Raw genomic sequence first — 19,397 nt, 5'->3', positions numbered from 1 at the left:
CTCACTCAGTCGCTGGGGCTGGAGTGCAGAGGCCGGATCTCAGCTCCCTGCAAGCTTCGCCTCCCGGGTTTACGCCATTCTCCTGCCTCAGCCTCCCGAGTAGCTGGGACTACAGGCGCCTGCCACCTCGCCCGGCTAGTTTTTTGTATTTTTTTAGTGGAGACGGGGTTTCACAGTGTTAGCCAGGATGGTCTCGATCTCCTGACCTCGTGATCCGCCCGTCTCGGCCTCCCAAAGGGCTGGGATTACAGGCTTGAGCCACCGCGCCCTGCCTAAGCATTTTTTAATACATCTGCTGGTCATTTGTATGTCTTTGTTTCAGAAATGTCTGTTCAGATTCTTTGCCCATTTTTTAATTGGGTTATGTGTTTCCTTGCTATTGTATTATACATTATATTTTGGATAAGTCCTTATAAGATGTATGGTTTGGACATATTTTCTCCCATTTCAAAAGTTGTCTCTTCACACTGCTGATTGCTTCCTTTGCTGGGCTGAAGGTTTTTAATTTGATGTAATGTCTATTGCCTATTTTTGCTTTTATTGCCAGTGCTTTTAAGTTCATGTCCAAAAAATATTCGCAAAGACCAATGTCAAGGAGTTTTTCTCCTGTGTGTGCTTCTAGGTGATTTATAATTTCAGGTGTTATGTTTAAATCTTCAATCCATTTTGAGTTGATTTTTGTATATGGTATGAACTAAGGATCTAATCTCATTCTTCCATATGTGAATATCCAGTTTCCTCCACACTATTTGTTGAGAAGAGTCTTCTTTCCCCATTGTGTGTTCATGGCAACTTTGTTGAAACTTAATTGACCATAAAATCATGGATTTACTTTCGGGCTCTCTATTCAACTTCCTTGACCTATGTGTATATTTTTATGCCAGTATCACTTTCTTTCGGTTACTGTAGATTTAAAGTCAAATAGTGTGAGACCTCTAACTTTTTGCTCAACATTACTTTGATTATTTGGGATCTTGATTAGTTCTATGCAAATTTTAGAAATTGTTTTCTATTTCTGTAAAAGTGTTATTGTAATTTTCATATGGATTGTGTTGTATTGTTTTTGGGTAGTACTATGGTTTAAGTGCATCCCCCAAATTTCATATGTTGAAAACTTAACCCTCAATCCAATAAGGTTGGGAGATGGGACCTAATAAGAGGTGATTCGGTCATGAGGGCTCTGCCCAAATAAATGAATTAATGTCATTATTGGAAGAAATAGTTTTGTTATAAAGGTGAATTTGGCTTATCTTGCACATGTGCATGTGTTCTCCTGCCCTTCCAACATGAGACAACACAGCAAGAAGGCCGTCACTAGATGCTCCTTGACTTTAAACTTTCCAGTCTTCAGGACTGTAAGAAATAAAATTGACATACTTATTTTAATTTATAATTACATTTGTATGAATTTATTCATTTGTGGCAATAAATGATTTATTATAGATAAAATTTATAAATATATAAAATACATAAATAAATATATATAAATTTTTACAATTACACAGTCTCAAGTATTTTGTTATAGCAGCACAAAACAGGACTAAAATAGGTGGTACAGACATTTTAACAACATTAAATTTTTTCTCTATGAACACAGGATATCTGTCAATATATTTGTGTCTTAATTTTGTTTCACTAATGTTTTACAGTTTTCAATGCACAGACCTTTCTCTTCTTTGGTTAAATTAATTGCTAAGTTTTTTTTGTTTTTTGTTCTTTTTGGTTTGTTTTTTGTTTCTTTGTTTTGTTTTGTTTTGTTTGAGATGGAGTCTTGCCCTATTGCCAGGCTGGAGTGCCATGGTGCAATCTTGGTTCACTGAAACTTGTCTCCTGGGTTCAAGTGATTCTCCTGCCTCAGCCTCTCAAGTAGCTGGGACTACAGATGTGTACCACCACGCCCAGCTAAATTTTTGGATTTTTAGTAGAGACGGGGTTTCACCATTTTGGCCAGGATGGTCTTGATCTCTTGACCTCGTGATCTGCCAGCCTTGGCCTCCCAAAGTGCTGGGATTACAGGCATGAGCCACCGTTCCCAGTCAATTGCTAAGTATTTTTGAAGCTATTATAGATGGTATTGTTTTGTTGATACCTTTCTTTGGATCGTTCATGTTTAGTGTATAGAAGTGCTACTAATTTTTGTGTGTTGATTTTGTATCCTGCAACTTTATTGAATTTGTTTATTAATTCTAACACTTATTTTATTAACTGTTTAGGGTTTTCTGTATAAAACTTCATCTGTAAACAGAGACAATGTTACTTCCTTTTCCCCAGTTTGGATGCCTTTTATCTATTTTTCTTGTCTAATTGCTCTGGCTAGGATTTCCAGTACTACACTGAACAGAACTGGTGAGAATGGGCATACTTATCTTGTCTGTTATCTTCAAAGAAAAGCTTTCAGCTTTTAACCATTAACTGTGATGTTAGCATTCTATCTGTTTTTCAGAGAGTATTGTCTACCCTCATAACTTGGGATACTGAATAGAGACATAGTAATTCATATGAATTGATTTACTCATATCTAATCTATTGTCTCAGCCTAATTTTGTGCTGTTCTAACAGAATACCAGAGACTAGGTAATTATAGTAGCAGACCTTTATTGGCTCACAGTTCTGGAAGCTGGGACTTCCAAGATTTAGGGGCTGGCATTTTTTAAGGACTTTTTTTGTTTGTTTGTTTGTTTTGTATCATTCCATAGTAGATGGGGAAACAGAGGGAGAGAGAGACAAAAGGAGACCAAACTCATTCTTTTATAAGGAAACCACTCCCAAAACAACAACATTAATTATTTCAAGAGGGTGATGACCTCATGACCCACACACATCCTACTGGGCCCCACTTCTTAACACCTTCACATTTGAGATCAAATTTTCAATGCAAGAACTCTGAGAGACACATTCAAACCATAGCATTCATCAACAAATTTTTGGGCTGTATCTTAAAAATATATCACAAATCTTACTACTCACCACTATTGGTCCAATCTACTATTACCTCTATTCTGTGCTAATATAGTAGCCTCCAAATTGATTTCAGAAAATATTCAAGCGTGGAATCTTGCAGTTAATTTTCAAACAAAACTCAGGGTGAGTCTTGAAAAATACAAATCAGTTCATGCTCTGTCTCGTCTTAAATACCTGAAATGTCTTCTCATCAAACTTAAAAGCCTTTGTCATAATTTCCAAGGTCATGTTCCCTTATCACACTTCTTGCTTACTCCTCTCCAATCACACTGGTCTCCTGGTTTCTTGAAAATTCCAAATATATATCCTTGTTCCAGGTTTTTGTGCATTTATCTCTGCCTGTTCCCCAGTTAGTGATATAGTTCATTTCCTCACTTAATTATGATCTCTCTTCAAAATAATTAGAGTTCTTCGGTAATCACTTCATATAAAAAAGCACCCCATGTTGATCTCTACCCTTTACCCTGCTTTAGTTTTGTTTCTTTGTTTGTTGTAGTATTCATTAGAATCTGACATTGTTTTGTGCACAGTGTGTTTGTGTGTATATTATTCATATTGTCACAATCCAAAGAAAATTCCACACAAGTGAGGCAAATGCTTTTCCTCCCCACAAGATCAATCCATAGTGCTCAGAAGTATGCCTGCACACAGTAGGGTCTCAAAATTTTTTGTTGGATTGAAAATTAATCTTCGATTTATGTGTACTTTATACTTTGTGGAACAGTTTCACCTATATGTGTTCATTTCACCTTTCAGAATCCAGTATGAATCATCACAACTTTAAAATTGAAACTGAGGAGGGAAAATAATCTGCTAACATGATGTAACCACTGAGATGCAGAAATGAAGCCCACTCTTAACTCTTTTGTTGTTGTTAGGGTTTCTAAATAAAAGCAGTGCTCTTGCTACTAATACTTGGTGATTTAAAATAGATTGAATATTTGGAATTATGTTTCTTCTCTGCCTAATTTTTTGAGTTTTGTTTTTTAAGAAGTGATACTAAATTTTATCAAATGCCTTTTCTGCATCTATTAAGAACATCATGTGTTTTTTTCCTTAATTCTGTGTATGTGATGAGTCATATTTATTGCATATGTTGAACCATCCTCACATCCCTGGAATAAAATCCATTTGATCATGGCATATTTCCTTTTTGATGTGCTGTTGTATTTGGTTTGATAGTATTTTGGTGACGATTTTTGCATCTATGTTCATCAACCATGTACTACAAATCTATAGCCAACATCTTACTAAATGGGGGAAAAGGTGAAGGCAATCCTTCTAATAACTGAAACAAGACAATGATGCCCACTTTCACCACATCTAGTCAATATAATGCTGGAAGTCCTAGCCAGTGCAATCAGGCAAGAGAAAGAAATAAAAGACAAACAAACTGGAAAAGAGGAAGTCAAATTATCTCTGTTCACTAATAATATGACTTAAAACAACTCTATAAATTAAGAGCAGATTACAGTTAGAAAGAAAATTAATGACTTCCAAGGTATTTAAACACAAATGTTATGCAGCACTCTGCTAAAGGAGATACGGAGACAAAAACAAAAAAGGATTAAGACATAGGAAATTAGACCAAGCATTTTTGATATAGCTCTAAATGAAGACCTATAAAGAAATAAATGAAATAGTGCAGAAGAGGAAATATCTAAAGATATAGCAATTTTCACAATTGGTAAAAATATAAATTTATTAATCCAAGAAAAAGTTACTTACAAAAAATCGTTTAGAATGACAGTAAATTTATCTACTAAAACCAAATACCACATGTTCTCACTCATAGGTGGGAACTGAACAATGAGTTCACTTGGACACAGGAAGGGGAACATCACACACCAGGGCCTGTTGTGGGGTGGAGGGAGTGGGGGGAGATAGCATTAGGAGATATATCTAATGTAAATGACGAGTTAATGGGTGCAGTACACCAACATGGCACATGTATACACATGTAACGAACCTGTACGCTGTAATAATAACCCCGTTAAAAAGTGGGCAAAGGACATGAACACAAACTTCTTGAAAGAAGACATATATGTGGCCAACATACCTATGGAAAAAAAAGCTCAACATCAATAATCATTAGAAAACTACAAATCAAAACCACAATGAGGTGTCATCTCACATCAGTCAGAATTGCTATTATTAAAAAGTCAAAAAACAACAGATGTTGGTGAGGTTGTGGTGCACATGTACCCTAGAACTTGAAGTATAATAAAAAAAAATGAAATAAAGAAAAGATATTCACTATCACTGCTTCTATTCAACGGTTTATTGGTGGAATTTGGCAACACAATTTGAAAAGAAAAATTCATTCATGCATTGCTTAGATAGGAATATGTTTTGAGAAACGTCACTAGACACCTTTATTGTTTTGTGAACATCATAGAGTGTACTTACATTAACCTAGATGTTATATGTTTTTATTTATATGTATATAATATATATTTTTTCAAATGGTAAACCAAATGTCTCAGCATCATTACTGAATATCAATCATTTTCCCTACTTTCCTACTGATCTGCAATGTTAATATCAAGTGCCATTTATTAAGCTTCTATACACATTCTATTAGTTTCATGGGACTAATGTGTATGCAGTCTGCTGTTGATATTATGGTGAATGACTGTAAATGGACTGCATCAACCAAACACTGCATATTGTCACTCATAGGTGGGAATTGAACAATGAGAACACTTGGACACACTGTGGGGAACATCACACACTGGGGCCTGTCATGGGGTGGGGGGAGTGGGGAGGGATGGCATTAAGTAAGATACCTGTTGTAAATGACGAGTTAATGGGTGCAGCACACCAACATGGCACATGTATACTTATGTAACAAACCTGCATGTTGTGCGCATGTACCCTAGAACTTAAAGTATATTAAAAATAAATAAGTAAATAAATAAAATAAAGAATTAAAAGAAAAGAATTATTGCAAATGTGGCCAATTTTATGATTGTCTACATAAACAACACAATAGACTCTATAAGAGCATTATTAGAAATAATAAATGAAAGTGCTATTTACTTATCTATAGAACCTCAGATTAAAATCTGTATCTTTATATTCTGTGATGTTGGACATGGAACTTTGCAAACTATTATTCCTAGATGCCTTTGCCAGCAGGTGTATGTCAGAGAAGACACTACAAGAAAATTGAAAGATAAAAGAAGAAAAAGGACTGGGAAGATACTACATGAAAATTGAAAGATAAAAGAAGAAAAGGGACTTTCAGTGTAGTTACTTGGTTTGGGACTAATTCTAAAATGTATGTGGAAAGCAATGGGCCAAAAATATCCAAAACACTCCTGATGAGAAGTGATGGAGAACTTGTCCTACTGTAAGATTGAATGAGTATTATGGCCATTAAGATAAAGTAATACTGTCAAAGAATAAAAATGTTAACCAATTGGATAGAATAGAAAATCTATAACTATATTCACATGTATATGGAAATTTGCATATCATCAGAGACATGTCATTGCACATTACTAGGGAATACAGGAGCTAGTCAATAAAAATAACTATAACTAGACAAATTGGTGATCCAAAAGAAAAAAAAAGATGAATTTGGATTCTTTATCTTACAAAGTTCCCAATAAAGACTAAAATACCAAGAATAAAACTTTAAAATATTTGGAAAAAATCGATACATAACTATATTTCCAATATGGAGCAAGGAATGATTTCTTAACAAAGATAGATCATCAAGGAAGAGATTAATTAATTTGACTGCAGTGCTATTAAGACCTTCCATTCATCAAATAATATTATAAAGCAGATGAAAAGACATAAGCTGAGAGATTATAGTTACAATAAAATATAACCTACAGGTCATTAAAACAAGAATTCAAACAATAAGAAAAGAGAAACATCTTAATTTTAAAATGAACAAAGAGAAAGCACACATGACCAAAAGGAATACAGATGTTCAGCTTATTAGAAATTAAAGAAATGCAAAGAAACAACTACAAAATTATATCATTTTTACCTATTCAGTTACCAAAAATTAAGAAGTCTGGCAATTTAAAGATTGAAGGAGGTGTAAACAATTTTATCTGGTATAAATTAATACAACTACCCAGGTAAACAATCTTACTTGGTATAAATTGGTACGACTCCCTAGGTATTATCTGGTAAAGTTTAAAGTTCATATATGATATAATCCAGCACTTCCCTTCCTACAATGCTTCTCAAACTTTAATGTGTGTATTAATTGACCAAGGATCTTGCTAAATTGCAAACTCTCAGGTGTGAGCTGAGGTTACATATTTTTAGCAAGCTCCCAGGTGATGCCCATGCAGCCTGTCAACCCACAGTTTGAGTAGCAAGATAAACCCAATACAAACTTTGCATTTGGGCAATAGAAGATGTGAGATGTGTACAAAACACCTATAACAGCCCCATAGAAATGGCAAAAGACAGACAGTAATCCAAATGTTTGTTAATGGAATAGTTTACAAATTGCGTTGTCCAATGGAATATTATACTGCAGTAAAAATGAATGTACTGTGACTAAACACAATAACATGCATGAATCTTGATAATAGAACACTGAAAGAATAAACAATACTGAGAATACCACGATATACATTTTTTGCAAAGTTCAGTATTAAACAAATTAAGACATATTTATTTATGCATAAGTATAGGTATGATGAAGTTCAGGACAATAGAGCACCTTGACACCTTGGCACCTTGGCATTTGAGAAAACAGCACAAGCAGGAAGGTCACCCTTCTTCCCTGAAGCAGGTCATAAAATCCAGGAAGAATTTTCTGATCTTCACCTGAAGTAAGCCATAAGACAGTTATTCAAGAGATGCTCTCCCTATACCTGAAGGAAAAGAGCTAAAGACATATAGATGCCATGAGGAACCTGAACAAATAGGACTTTATAATTTTCCCCAGTTTATTACCATTAGATCCTACACTTTTGTTCTCTAATAATATATCTCCAGTACTTTCTCCTTTTCCTCAAACCTAGCACATACACAAAAATACACAGGTTTATCTGTTTCTTAAGGTCTTCGTTTCCTTATGAAGGCTACCTTGTCATGTAAAATTTATATGAAATAAATTTGTACGCTTTTCTCTTGTTAATCTGTCTTTTACTATAGAGGCCCCTTTCATGAACCTAAAATGAGAAAGAAAGAAATTTTATTTCCTTTAGTAAGGATGCAATTATGAAAACAAAACCAAAAGCACAATAAACACTAAATTAAGGTAATATTTTCATAATGAGAATGGACAGCAGAACGATGCCATAAGGAGATGGAAATAGGCAGATGGAAGTTACTTGTAACGTTCTGTTTCCGGAATTGAATGTTGAACCCATGAGTGCTATTATATTTTTTAAAATAATGAATTTATATTATGCATCATAAATCAATAGAAAATAATACCTAATACAAATACGTATTTTACTACTTTATACATACATCAGCAGATTTAATTCTCACAACATCCCTATGCATTATATATGCTGTTATCAGCAAGTTACAAATGATGATTTGAGGAACAAAGAGATGAGGTAACTTGTCTAGAGTTGCGCAGCTAATACATGGCATTCAATAGTTGCTGAAACCAAATAACTAGCAGGCATCCTTGATTCTTCTCTTTCTCTCATACCTCACATTCATTTCATTAGCAATTCCTAATGAATGCGTCACCAAAATAGATCCCAAGTTTGTCTATTTATTTCTCCCCGTCTCCATTGTTACCTCCTGATGTGGTTTGGCTTTGTGTCCCCACCCAAATCTCATCTTGAATTGTAATCCCCAGGTGTTGAGGGAGAGACCTGGTGGAAAGTGATTCGATTATGGGGGTGGTTTCCTCCATGTTGTTCTTGTGATATTGAGTGAGATCTCAGGAGATCTGATGGTTTTATAAGGGGCTCTTCCTCTTCACTTCCATCACACATGTAAGACATGCCTGCTTCCTCTTTTGCCATGGCCTCCCCAACCATGCAGAACTTGAGTCAATAAAATCTCTTTTCTTTATAAATTACCCTGTCTCAAGCAGTTATTTATAACAGTGTGAGAATAGGCTAATGCACCTCTCCAATGCAACCTTCAGTTAATCTGACATGAATGACCTCAACGTTTTTGAAGTCTCTTTGCTTCTTCTCTTTCTCCGTATTATGAGTTGAATTATGTCCTCATATATTCACATGTTGAAGTCCTAACTCCCAGAACATCAGAATGGCTTTATTTGGAGGTCTCTGTAATGACAGGGTCCAGCACCTATATTCTCGACCACTTGTACACTGTCCCTATCAGTTTCCCAAAGTTAGTTCTGTTCCTTAACAAGATCTTGGGTGAGTTGTTTTATTTCATGGGCCAATGCTTAGCAATACTGGCATATTTGGGTTGGGCACTACCCAGGGAATCTTTCCTTCTAAAGTCCCTCATACACCAACAGAGCCCTGGCTTGAAATGACCAGATCATGAGGCATTTCACTCTCCTGTAGGTGTCATGTAGATTCCTGCTCTACATCAGTTTGGTCTTACATATTGCTGTAAGAAAATGATTGGGAGGACTGAAGAGATCATTTGTTTCACTGGTTACATTTGACCAGTAATATTCTATTGAGTAGTTTTACTCTTGCAGACAAGTACACAGACAGAAAACCTGGCCCATTCTTATGCAACCTGAGCATTTTGTTGACAGGAACATGTCTTATTTTCTCTTAGATTAGGTCAGACTGAAGCTTTCCAAGATTTGCAGTTACTTTTCAGATTTATCAACTCACTGGCATAAAACAAATACAAATAAAAATTCTATATGTCATCCCAGTTTTATTCCTTGTCAGTTTCCCAGAAAAAAATCTGGGATAAAATTTGATTTTATGTGTTTTAATGGCTTGGAATTCTGAGTAAAACCTCTTAATACTAAGTTTATTATTAAACCTCTGTTGTCCTGAGAAAACAATGACTTTATTTGTCAAAGGTGGAAACCAGAGGAAACATGACTTCATGGCTATTGGGATGTATGAAGCGGTGTTCAGATGCCTATTCTTGAAATGTCAACGTGTTGCCTAAATTCTTGGCCAAGACTTGCTTAAAAAGGATTTTTTTTAATTACAGAAAAAAAAAAAAAAAAACCCAGGAAATCGAATACCATTTGCTAGACTTACTAGTCACGCCTTAGATGCCATAAATCAGATCATATGAGTGAGGGACATTGCCCAGTAAATACAGATTTTAAATTTAACAAGAAAGACTGTCATAGGTACAAATAAATTGCTACACTCTCAGAAACTTACATAGCCATTTGAAATATTTTCTAGATATATATCTTAAAAGAGTCTTGCAGGAGAGTTTCTTAAAGACTACATTCTTGAAAATTACCTCTTTCTCCCAATACAAGACCATTTTCATTGATGGTTCAGTTCTTGCTAAGGCCAGACTTTTATTTTTTATTTTCTCATGGTATATTCCTCTTTTTATTCAGACTTTTAAACACTTCATTATTTTATACTTATCTATGTAATATTTTATAGGTAATATTTTACACTTGTCTATGTGAAAGTCTTACATACTTTTTGTTAGATATATTCCTAGGTACCTAATATTTATTCTTTTTCTAATTTTTTTGAATGTGTAGTCTTTTATCCCTCAGCCCCCTCCCATTCTTCCCCCTCCCCCTCTTGCCTCACCCAGTGCCCAAAGTGCATTATATTATTTTTATGTAAGGCCAGATATTTCTGAAATATCGCTAGCCTTCTTAGTTATTTCTTGGTTGTATTTTCCCTCCAAAAAAAATAAATAAATAAATAAATAAATAAAACACATCAAAAAGCACATTTACTGTGTTTTTTTTCTACCAACCTCATTTCATTATTTGAGTTATTAAGCTAAAAGGTAATCACATTAAAAGTACCTAAAATAAGACTAACACATGCCAGAAAATAAGTTGAGAGCATTAGCTTACCTTTATGCAATAGATATATTTTGAAATATTCTCAGTTTCAAACAAGACAACCATTTTGAGTTCACCTTTATCTCTAGTCTCTTTATCTTTCCCCAGAAATAAGAAACAAGTGGAATTAGATTTCACCGAGACCTTGAAAAAGCTATTGGAGGTACACTTCAGTGCTATTTGTAACCATGATAGATTCTTCTACATTTGGCTCCAGATAAGTCTTTTATTTTTGATTTTTTTTTCCTAAACTGTATCTAATTCTTACTTCAGAGATGAAATATCAGGCAGCAGTCTGTCAGGTTCCAAATAATTATTTTACTGTAGAAGTTAAATGCTTTCTTTGTTTCCCAAGTAAACCCATTTAGCACCTGCTGAGCTGATAAGCAAATTCCAGTTGCCTGAGTCCAGGTCTCCCTCCTGAGAAGATGAAAATGTTTAGCTTAAGATAGAAAAATCCTCTTTCATTCATACCTTTTCCATCTCAAGTTTAGAGTGAGGATAAAGCTTAAAAGTTTAATTGTTTATCTAAAGTGTGAGCTTTGATGACGATGGCTGCTTCTTCATTGTATTCTTATTCTTATTCTCCTCCTCTTCCTCCTTTTCCTCCTCCTTCTCTTTCTTCTCCTCCTCCTCCTTTTCTTCCTCTCCTTTTTCTTCATCTTCATCTTTGCCTTCAACTTTAGCAAGGATTATATTAGATATGACAATAAACATAAACAATATTGACAAAACAAACAATTCAGTTTATACCAAACAACCCAAAGAAGTTTTTTTCTCAATCGTTAACATTTTTCCTCAAAAGCTTCATATGATTATTTCCTTAAATAATCACACAAGTTTTATGAGATAGATCTCATCTTCACTTTACAAACCAGAATTTTGAGGCTCAGAAGAGTTAAATCAGTCATATTCCACACAGATGGTAAGTTTTGCAGCTGAGACTTAAACTCAGCTCAATCTCATCCAAAAGACTATGAACTGTTCCACAGACATTAGTACACATTTTTTGAAACAAAATAAAATGAAGCAGGGTTTCCTGGCTTAGCAGGTGGTTTCAGAGTGGCAGGAAGATTAAGTGAGGAATAAAGAAAACTGGATTATAGTCACAGTTTTACCACTATGTTCATGACTGATTACCTCTGTGAACTTTGGTTTCTGCATCCATAAGTTAAAAAGATTGGACTAGATCCTATATTCCTTTGGGTTCTAAGATTCTGTGCTCTTTAGTGTATTCGAGGCTACAGAGATAGATATTGAGATCACCAGATATCTTGATTGTTTTTCTCTATCGATAAGCAGGAAACAGAGACAGAGGTAACCCAGGCAATTGCAGAACAATGCTAGACTTCTGACTTCCTTTTTACATGTCATGGGGCGTGTCCCCTTTTACTCTCTCTCTCTATAGCTTCCAGACTTGTCTGCTCAAACTCTAGTACGTTTATCCTTCCTACCTGAAGGCTGTTTAGAGATACCAAGAAAGACACCCTAGGCAGAAAATAACCCTCTTCTCCCCTCTCCGTCTTTTGAAAAAGAAACACATAACTCAGTGTTGCAGGTAAAAATTGGTTTCTATCCTTCCTTATTTCAGTGGCCTAGTGCACATTACTTACCCTTTTTCAGTGACCTCATCCCTGCAGAACCTCCTCACCCCAATAAAAGACTTTCTAGGTCTCTCTTGGTTGTAACTGATTTTCTTATGACCTGAAATGAGTCAGTAATATTCTCGCTTCTAAAAATATAAAACTCCATAGGAGACACAGAGATGAAAGCCATTCCAAAGCAGCAAACTAATCCAGCAAGTCTCGGGGTAGAAGTCCGCAGATGTCTCTTTGGTGGTTTCTTCTACAACTGTGAACATTTTTTGTTTAATTGTATAATTTTTATTTGTGTCTTACACGTTTGCTTTTTTGATTTATCTTCCTTACTTATGCAACTGACCTCAGTATCTTCCTAATAAACCTCCCTCTATGTTTAGAGTTGATTTTGGTAGTATCCCCTCAAAACTTAAATTGATTCGGTGATTTGCCTCATTCGTATAATTACAAAATGTCACCCTAATTGGACTTCTTTAACTAAATTTTAAACCCCTTCACACTCTGTTTCACTGCCCTGCACTTGTCACCATCTAACATAAACATTTTATTTACTTACATTCTCTTATTATTGCATTACTCCTAATAGAATATAAGTTCTATGGAAGCAGAAATTTTAGTCTGTTATTCTCAATGCTATATATTCAGTGTCTAGAATAGTTTCTGGCACTCACTTAGGAGTTATTTGTTAGATTTGTAGACATTTATGGTACTAAAGGTACTGAGATATGATTTATATCTCTCAGGATTTCTAATCTCTTAAGGAACTCTTTCTCCTCTCCTCTCCTGTCCCCTCATCCTCCCTTTCCTGCCTCCTCCTCTCTCCTCCTCTCTCATCCTCCTCTTCCTTTCTCCTTCTTTTCCCTCCCTCCTCCTTCACCTCCTCCTCTCCCCTGCACTTCCCTTCCCTCCTCTTCTCTCCTCATCGTCTATCTTCTCTGTCTCGTCTCTCTCTTTCTCTTTCTCGCAAAAGCTACATTTGCTTGCTAGTTTGCCTTCTTATAAGTTGACAACTCAGTGGGATGGCACAGGTTGAAATTTTCCCTTCCAGACCTTTGTCTAGGGCTCACCATTTTCACCTTTATAATAATATAAAATAGAAAAGTAACATTTAGGTGTGGTCTTTGGGAAAAGTTAAGGCTGCCTTTAGGGTTATTGGCCTCTGATGCCTGCCTATAACGTAGGAAAAGGGTACCTTCTCTGTAGGTCAACATTGGTACTGAGGAACATTGGGGGGAAAAAAGTCTCAAAAATGTGTATTTGTATGCTCTTGACTTCTGTGCATTTATTCTCCAAATTCCTGGAGTGAAGAAGAGGAGTGGAATGCAGGACAGAATAAAGACAGGATGATCCCTCGGTTGTGGCCATCATTCAATATCTTTTTCTCCTTGGATACAGGAAATTGAAAACTTAAAAGGAAAAGCAAATGTTAAAAATCTACAATAAACAGAAATAATTTGATAGAGGCCAGATTCCTTATTCCATGTGTTTTCTTGCATTATTGAAAAAGCATGCAAGGAAGGTCTCTCAAAAGAAATAAAGTAAAATCAAAATAAATAAAATAAATAAAATTTATTTGTACATAAATTAAATGTGTACAAATTTTAGAAAATGACATAAAACTTTGTGTTTGTTTGGGGAGAACCTATGCAATTTTTTTCTTCTTACAGGAACTACAATAGTATCAATAAGTTGTGATAATTAAGATAATTTTACCAAGGTATGTATTCTTTTCCTAGAAGCTGAAACACACCTAGAAGAGAGGGAAAATGTAATACTCGCAAGACTTTTTAAAAAAAAACTTTTGATTTGTTTTTTAGAGATGACTTTGGCCTGCTTTTTGTGCTTCTGAGTAGAAAGTAAAGAAAACTTTTCACTCGGTCTCTTAAATGATTAGGTAAGTGAAATAAGAGAAGTTTGTCTTTTATAACAAACTCTCAAGGTGCTTGGTGCAAACTGTTTTGTTTTGTTTTAAATACTCTCTGGCTCCCTTCAGCCCAATAAAGCCATTTCCATGCCCTAGAGAACCTCTACTTGACTAAATACAGATTAACCAAATACAGGATCTGGTGAGGTGTTTATTAGCAATAATTCTAACTATACTCCTTTAAAGACCCAGTCTGACCATTCATCACTTTTAATATTTCCCACTTTCCCAGGCCCTTGTACCAACACGTTAGGGTCGCTTTCCACGCCAGTTTTTCCATGAAGTCATTATTGTCTCCCATTATGACATCAAATGACCTTCTCTGGTCCTGAATTTCTTCTCTTCCCTTTTCATCCCCTTCTTTTCCTTTCCCTTCCCGTCCCTCCCTTTTCCTGCCCTCTTTCTCCTCTCTCTCTTTCTTCTTTTATCTGAACTCTATAGTATTTACCCCTGCTTCATGCCACATTTCCCTTTGTACCTTATGTTAAGTTTGTTTACACATCTCTTATTCACCCATTTAGAATATGAGTTTTATGGAAGTGGTGTTTATCTCCCATTTATTCAAATGATCACCGAGGAGAAGACTTTTGCCAAAAGTGTGCTAGGTCTGGGGGACACAAAGTGGCTTTCTACCTGCAATTCAAGTCTGCTAAATGTGCTAAGGCATCTGTTACCTTAGACCAGTTGGGAGAAGAGTAAAGTTTCCTTTCTCTATGCCCTGGGAATAAGCTCATGTTAACAAATAAATGAGTGTAACGAATTCATAGTAAAGGTTAATTAATAGCTTTTGCAACAGTTGTTATGAGTTTTCCAAGAGAGAAATGCAGCTCCCAGAAATAAGGATCCTGTCAACACTGGAGCTGACAGTTTGTCTACGACTCACCCCACCCACCCTTAGGGGCTTTTCTAAAAAAATGGATTGTTACGATGGAGTCCATCTGGTGAAAATGGCAAGAAAACAACACGGGTTTTTCATCACCGTCCTCACATTGGCATAGCAGCCAATTGGCGGCAGAGTAAATTTGGAGTTTCTTTATTTTTTTCTCTCCCATCTCATAGACTATGGAAAGTTCTAAATTTTAAAAGACAACAAGGCTGTATTTCAGAGGTGACAGAGTGAAATTCTATTCCCTGCCCTCCACTTCAAGCTCAAGTAACTCCTTCCTAACATATTGTAATATAGCAGAAAGAACAGCTTTGAATACTTCTGCTCTCCCAAGAAGCAGTGGGAAAAAGAGTAGAGATCAGAAATCATAATTTAGTGAAAAATGTAGAGCAGATTTTCTCAGAGTGTTATGCTTGGCCAATTTGAATCTGCAACCCCCTGGAGCCATGATAAAAGTGTAGATTTCTGGGCTCCCTCTCAAGCCTACTAAGTCAGAACCTCTGAAATTAGGACTCAGCAACATGAAATTTTGACAAGCTGTCAGGATGATTCTAAATGTTAAGAAATCCTTAGATAAGGGCAGTGAAAAGATATTAAAATATTCAAGAAGGAACCCTAATTTAAAATTGGCTTCTTTTGTTGTGGGGATTATTATTAGAAGACATTGTTTTTGAAATCTGAGTTTAGATTATTGTTCTTGTCTTCTAAGGATTCAGAAAGGGGTAAAGAATATGGTGAAAATTACTTTGGGGCACTGTTCAACATTAAGAGAGTGAATATGTTAAAGGTAATGCAATTAGTGGGCTATTAAATGACTTAAAAAGCCAAAGAATTCAAATAGTCTTGCATAAAGTTTATAGAGTTGAGCAGAAATCCTAGAAATGAGTGTAGAGAGTAAGTTTTCAACTTATGAAGCCAACAGGTTAAGGCCATTTTCAGCAGTTGAAAATAAATTTAACAGTGAAGAAATTTATTGCCCTTTGGCTGAAAACCATGTTTAGAATTAAGTTGCTGGCTTTGGAGAAATTTGTACAATGTATAGCAGATTATGTGGCCAGTTTTTTCTAGCTTTCAAATACTTGAAATAAAATCTGCAGTTTTCTACATGAGGGAAAAAAGTGCTTTAGTGGTACATATTCCTGGCCAAGTCACTTTAGAATCCAACAGCTTTACTTTACAAGAATTCTTTTCTATAAAATGTGCATTCTTGTTCAATTTCCCTCCCTCCTTTTTTCCTTCTAAAACTTAATAATCTTTAGTCAAATTTTCAGCAGATATAGCAATAACTTCAATTACAATAGAAAATACACAAGGTGAAAATAAAGGTTGTGTCATTTTGGATACAGACCTCTATAAACAAAATGTTTGAGCTCACTACAAAATTTCAACTGATATGAAGAAAGTATTTTGTGGTTTTTGGAAGCAAGAAAACATATCTTTTAAAAACCCTCTCTAGCGGTCCTTTAGTTAAGGTGTTGTGGTTGATTTCATTGTGCAAAGCATATTTCAAAGAGCTTCAGATGGTCATTTGATACTGTGCAATCTCAGGGGCCTAGTGGATCATGTTCCCCTAGACAGAATTACAGTGTAAACTTGCATAAAATTTTAATTTGATATTGGTTTTTTCCTTCTTGTTCAGTAAGAGAAACCTATTTATAGTAATAGCAATAGCATATACACACAAAAACTGCAATGTTAAGGATTCTAGAAATAAGATCTTCAGAACTGATAGACACAGTTAAAACAATGTCATAGATAAAATTCCATGGACTCTTCATAGTATAAAAATGAAATATTAAAAAATCCAAATGCTTGAACTATATTTGGGGGAAGTTTTGATTGTGTGACATTTCAAGGTTATAAAATGTAAGAATTGTCTCACATAAGATTTATTCCAAGTTCATCTAATATACTAGCACACAGTTTGTACTAATGCAGGTAACTATTTCATCATAGCCTTAAATGCAAATTACGACACAGAGATTTGAGTGAGTTTATTACAACAAATTATTTTTTGAGAGATCAAATCAATTGACAAATGGATGGAGGAGTAATTTGACACCTAATTGAATTTTTATGAACTCTATAGTAGGCCATCTCTTCTATATGACTACCTTTTACAGCACTTACTAAGGTATATAATAGCTGTTTGTAAATGATCATTGACTTCAGTTCATATTGATCTAGAACTAAAATACTGTCAAATTTGCCTTCTTACAAACATGCTCCAGTTATCCACAGAATTCCTGCAAATTTCTTGCTATTTAAATTACCATAATCCTTCCCATTGTTTTTCTTTGCTAAATAACAATTTTAAGTCCATCATTTACTATCAAGTGATAAATTACTTATGAGCAAAGTAAAAGACCAATGACAACAACTATTTCAAGGTTGTTATTCTCCTTGAACTTTCTGAAGTGTTAAACACAGATAGGTGCCAATACTGAAAATTATTCTTTTCTTGAATCCCTGAATCACACAGTTTTTTTTCCTGATTTTATTCTTTTATTCATTTATATACTAATTTGTTTGTATTTTCACCAGAAAAAAATTACACTATATATAAGATTATAGAAATTAGTTTCATCCTAAGAGCAGTAAATACTAGTAATGAGATAATTTAAGTGAACAAAAGTAGCTGATAACTTTTCCTTCATTCTACTAGCAAATGTCTTTTTTAAAAAATTGTATACAGAACAAAAGGCATCAGATTCAGGTGTTTACAATATAATTGTAATCACTTTACTTCTGCTTCCCTAATTTAGGAGATAGAGAGTGAAGAAAACTTGGCTGTTTTACCATCAGTGCAGTTTATTTCTTCAGATTCAACAAATGAAATTCACAGTGGTTTCTGGAATTTCCATTACTATCCACTGGCACCAAACACAGAATAACAAACACATACTTTGCTTGGTTCTATTCAAGAATTACACACAAGAAAAGCAGATTTGTGTTATATACTTCTTCAGCATCTTTAGTTACTGTGGTAATACAACAGCACCAAACACTTTTTCTTTATAGTTTTTTAGATGACATCTTTCTTAATGCCTCAATTAAGAAGGGTATCCCTTTAATAGAAAAAAAATCATGTCTTATCCAAAATTATGAATATGGAAAATATGGATGTGATCTTTAGCCAGCAATATGAATGACTATTCCAACAAGAAACTGAAAAGAAAATTACTCTACAATATTGTAGCTGTTTCTCAAAGATACCTCCATGAAAAATCAGTTTCTCAATTAGAGGTAATGGACCAGATGGACACATTGCAAGGCTCAAACATAAAAATAAATTCTGGTTGAAAACAAAACCAATGAGATATAAACAATAATATTTATATAAATTTAAAATATACACATTTATATATATATTTTAAAATAAACATTTTACAGGAACCTATATAAACAAAAGATGTATTTAAATATACTAAAAGTATTGTGCATGAGGAGAAGCATAAAATAAAAAAATATGTTTAACAATGCAAAACATCATTAAAACAAAAGAGGAGCTTTGTATGGAAAATTATCACAATCATCTATGCCTGAGTTATGCCTAGATAAACGAACGTGAAAAACTGCTTTCATTAAGGTATGTTTTAAGGGGTGTATCTTGAGACAAATTCTCATCACAACTCCAGTTAGAGGTTTTACTTTCCCTAGCAATCGGCTCTCTTATTCCTTCTGAGAGTAGTAATAATAAAAGCTAACCTTTGATGATTGCCTATGCTCTAAACTTGTTAAATGTTGAATTATACCTAATCTTAAAAATGATCCAATGAGGTAAGTGTCATCATTGTCCTTATTTTACTAACGAAGAAGATTAGGTGAATTATCCAAGGTCACAAGCTTATTACCCATCTGATTCTGGATACCTGCTTTAACTTTTAGACTTCAGTCCCCTCTGAAATTCTGTGTATAGCTGAAGTAAGTGTTAAATATTCAATTGTATAGTATCTTTAGCTATCTGTCTTTTAAAAAAATTTAACTGTCTTATCCATGAATGAGCAAACTAGTACATAAATATTTTATTTGAAACAAATTTGCCCAAATATATTTTAAATTATTGAGGAAAATACAAAAGTCCCTATTCAG

Source organism: Rhinopithecus bieti, unplaced genomic scaffold, assembly GCF_001698545.2.
Source record: "Rhinopithecus bieti isolate Rb0 unplaced genomic scaffold, ASM169854v2 scaffold_2453, whole genome shotgun sequence".
Classification (NCBI taxonomy): domain Eukaryota; kingdom Metazoa; phylum Chordata; class Mammalia; order Primates; family Cercopithecidae; genus Rhinopithecus; species Rhinopithecus bieti.
This window is presented reverse-complemented; position numbering follows the sequence as displayed.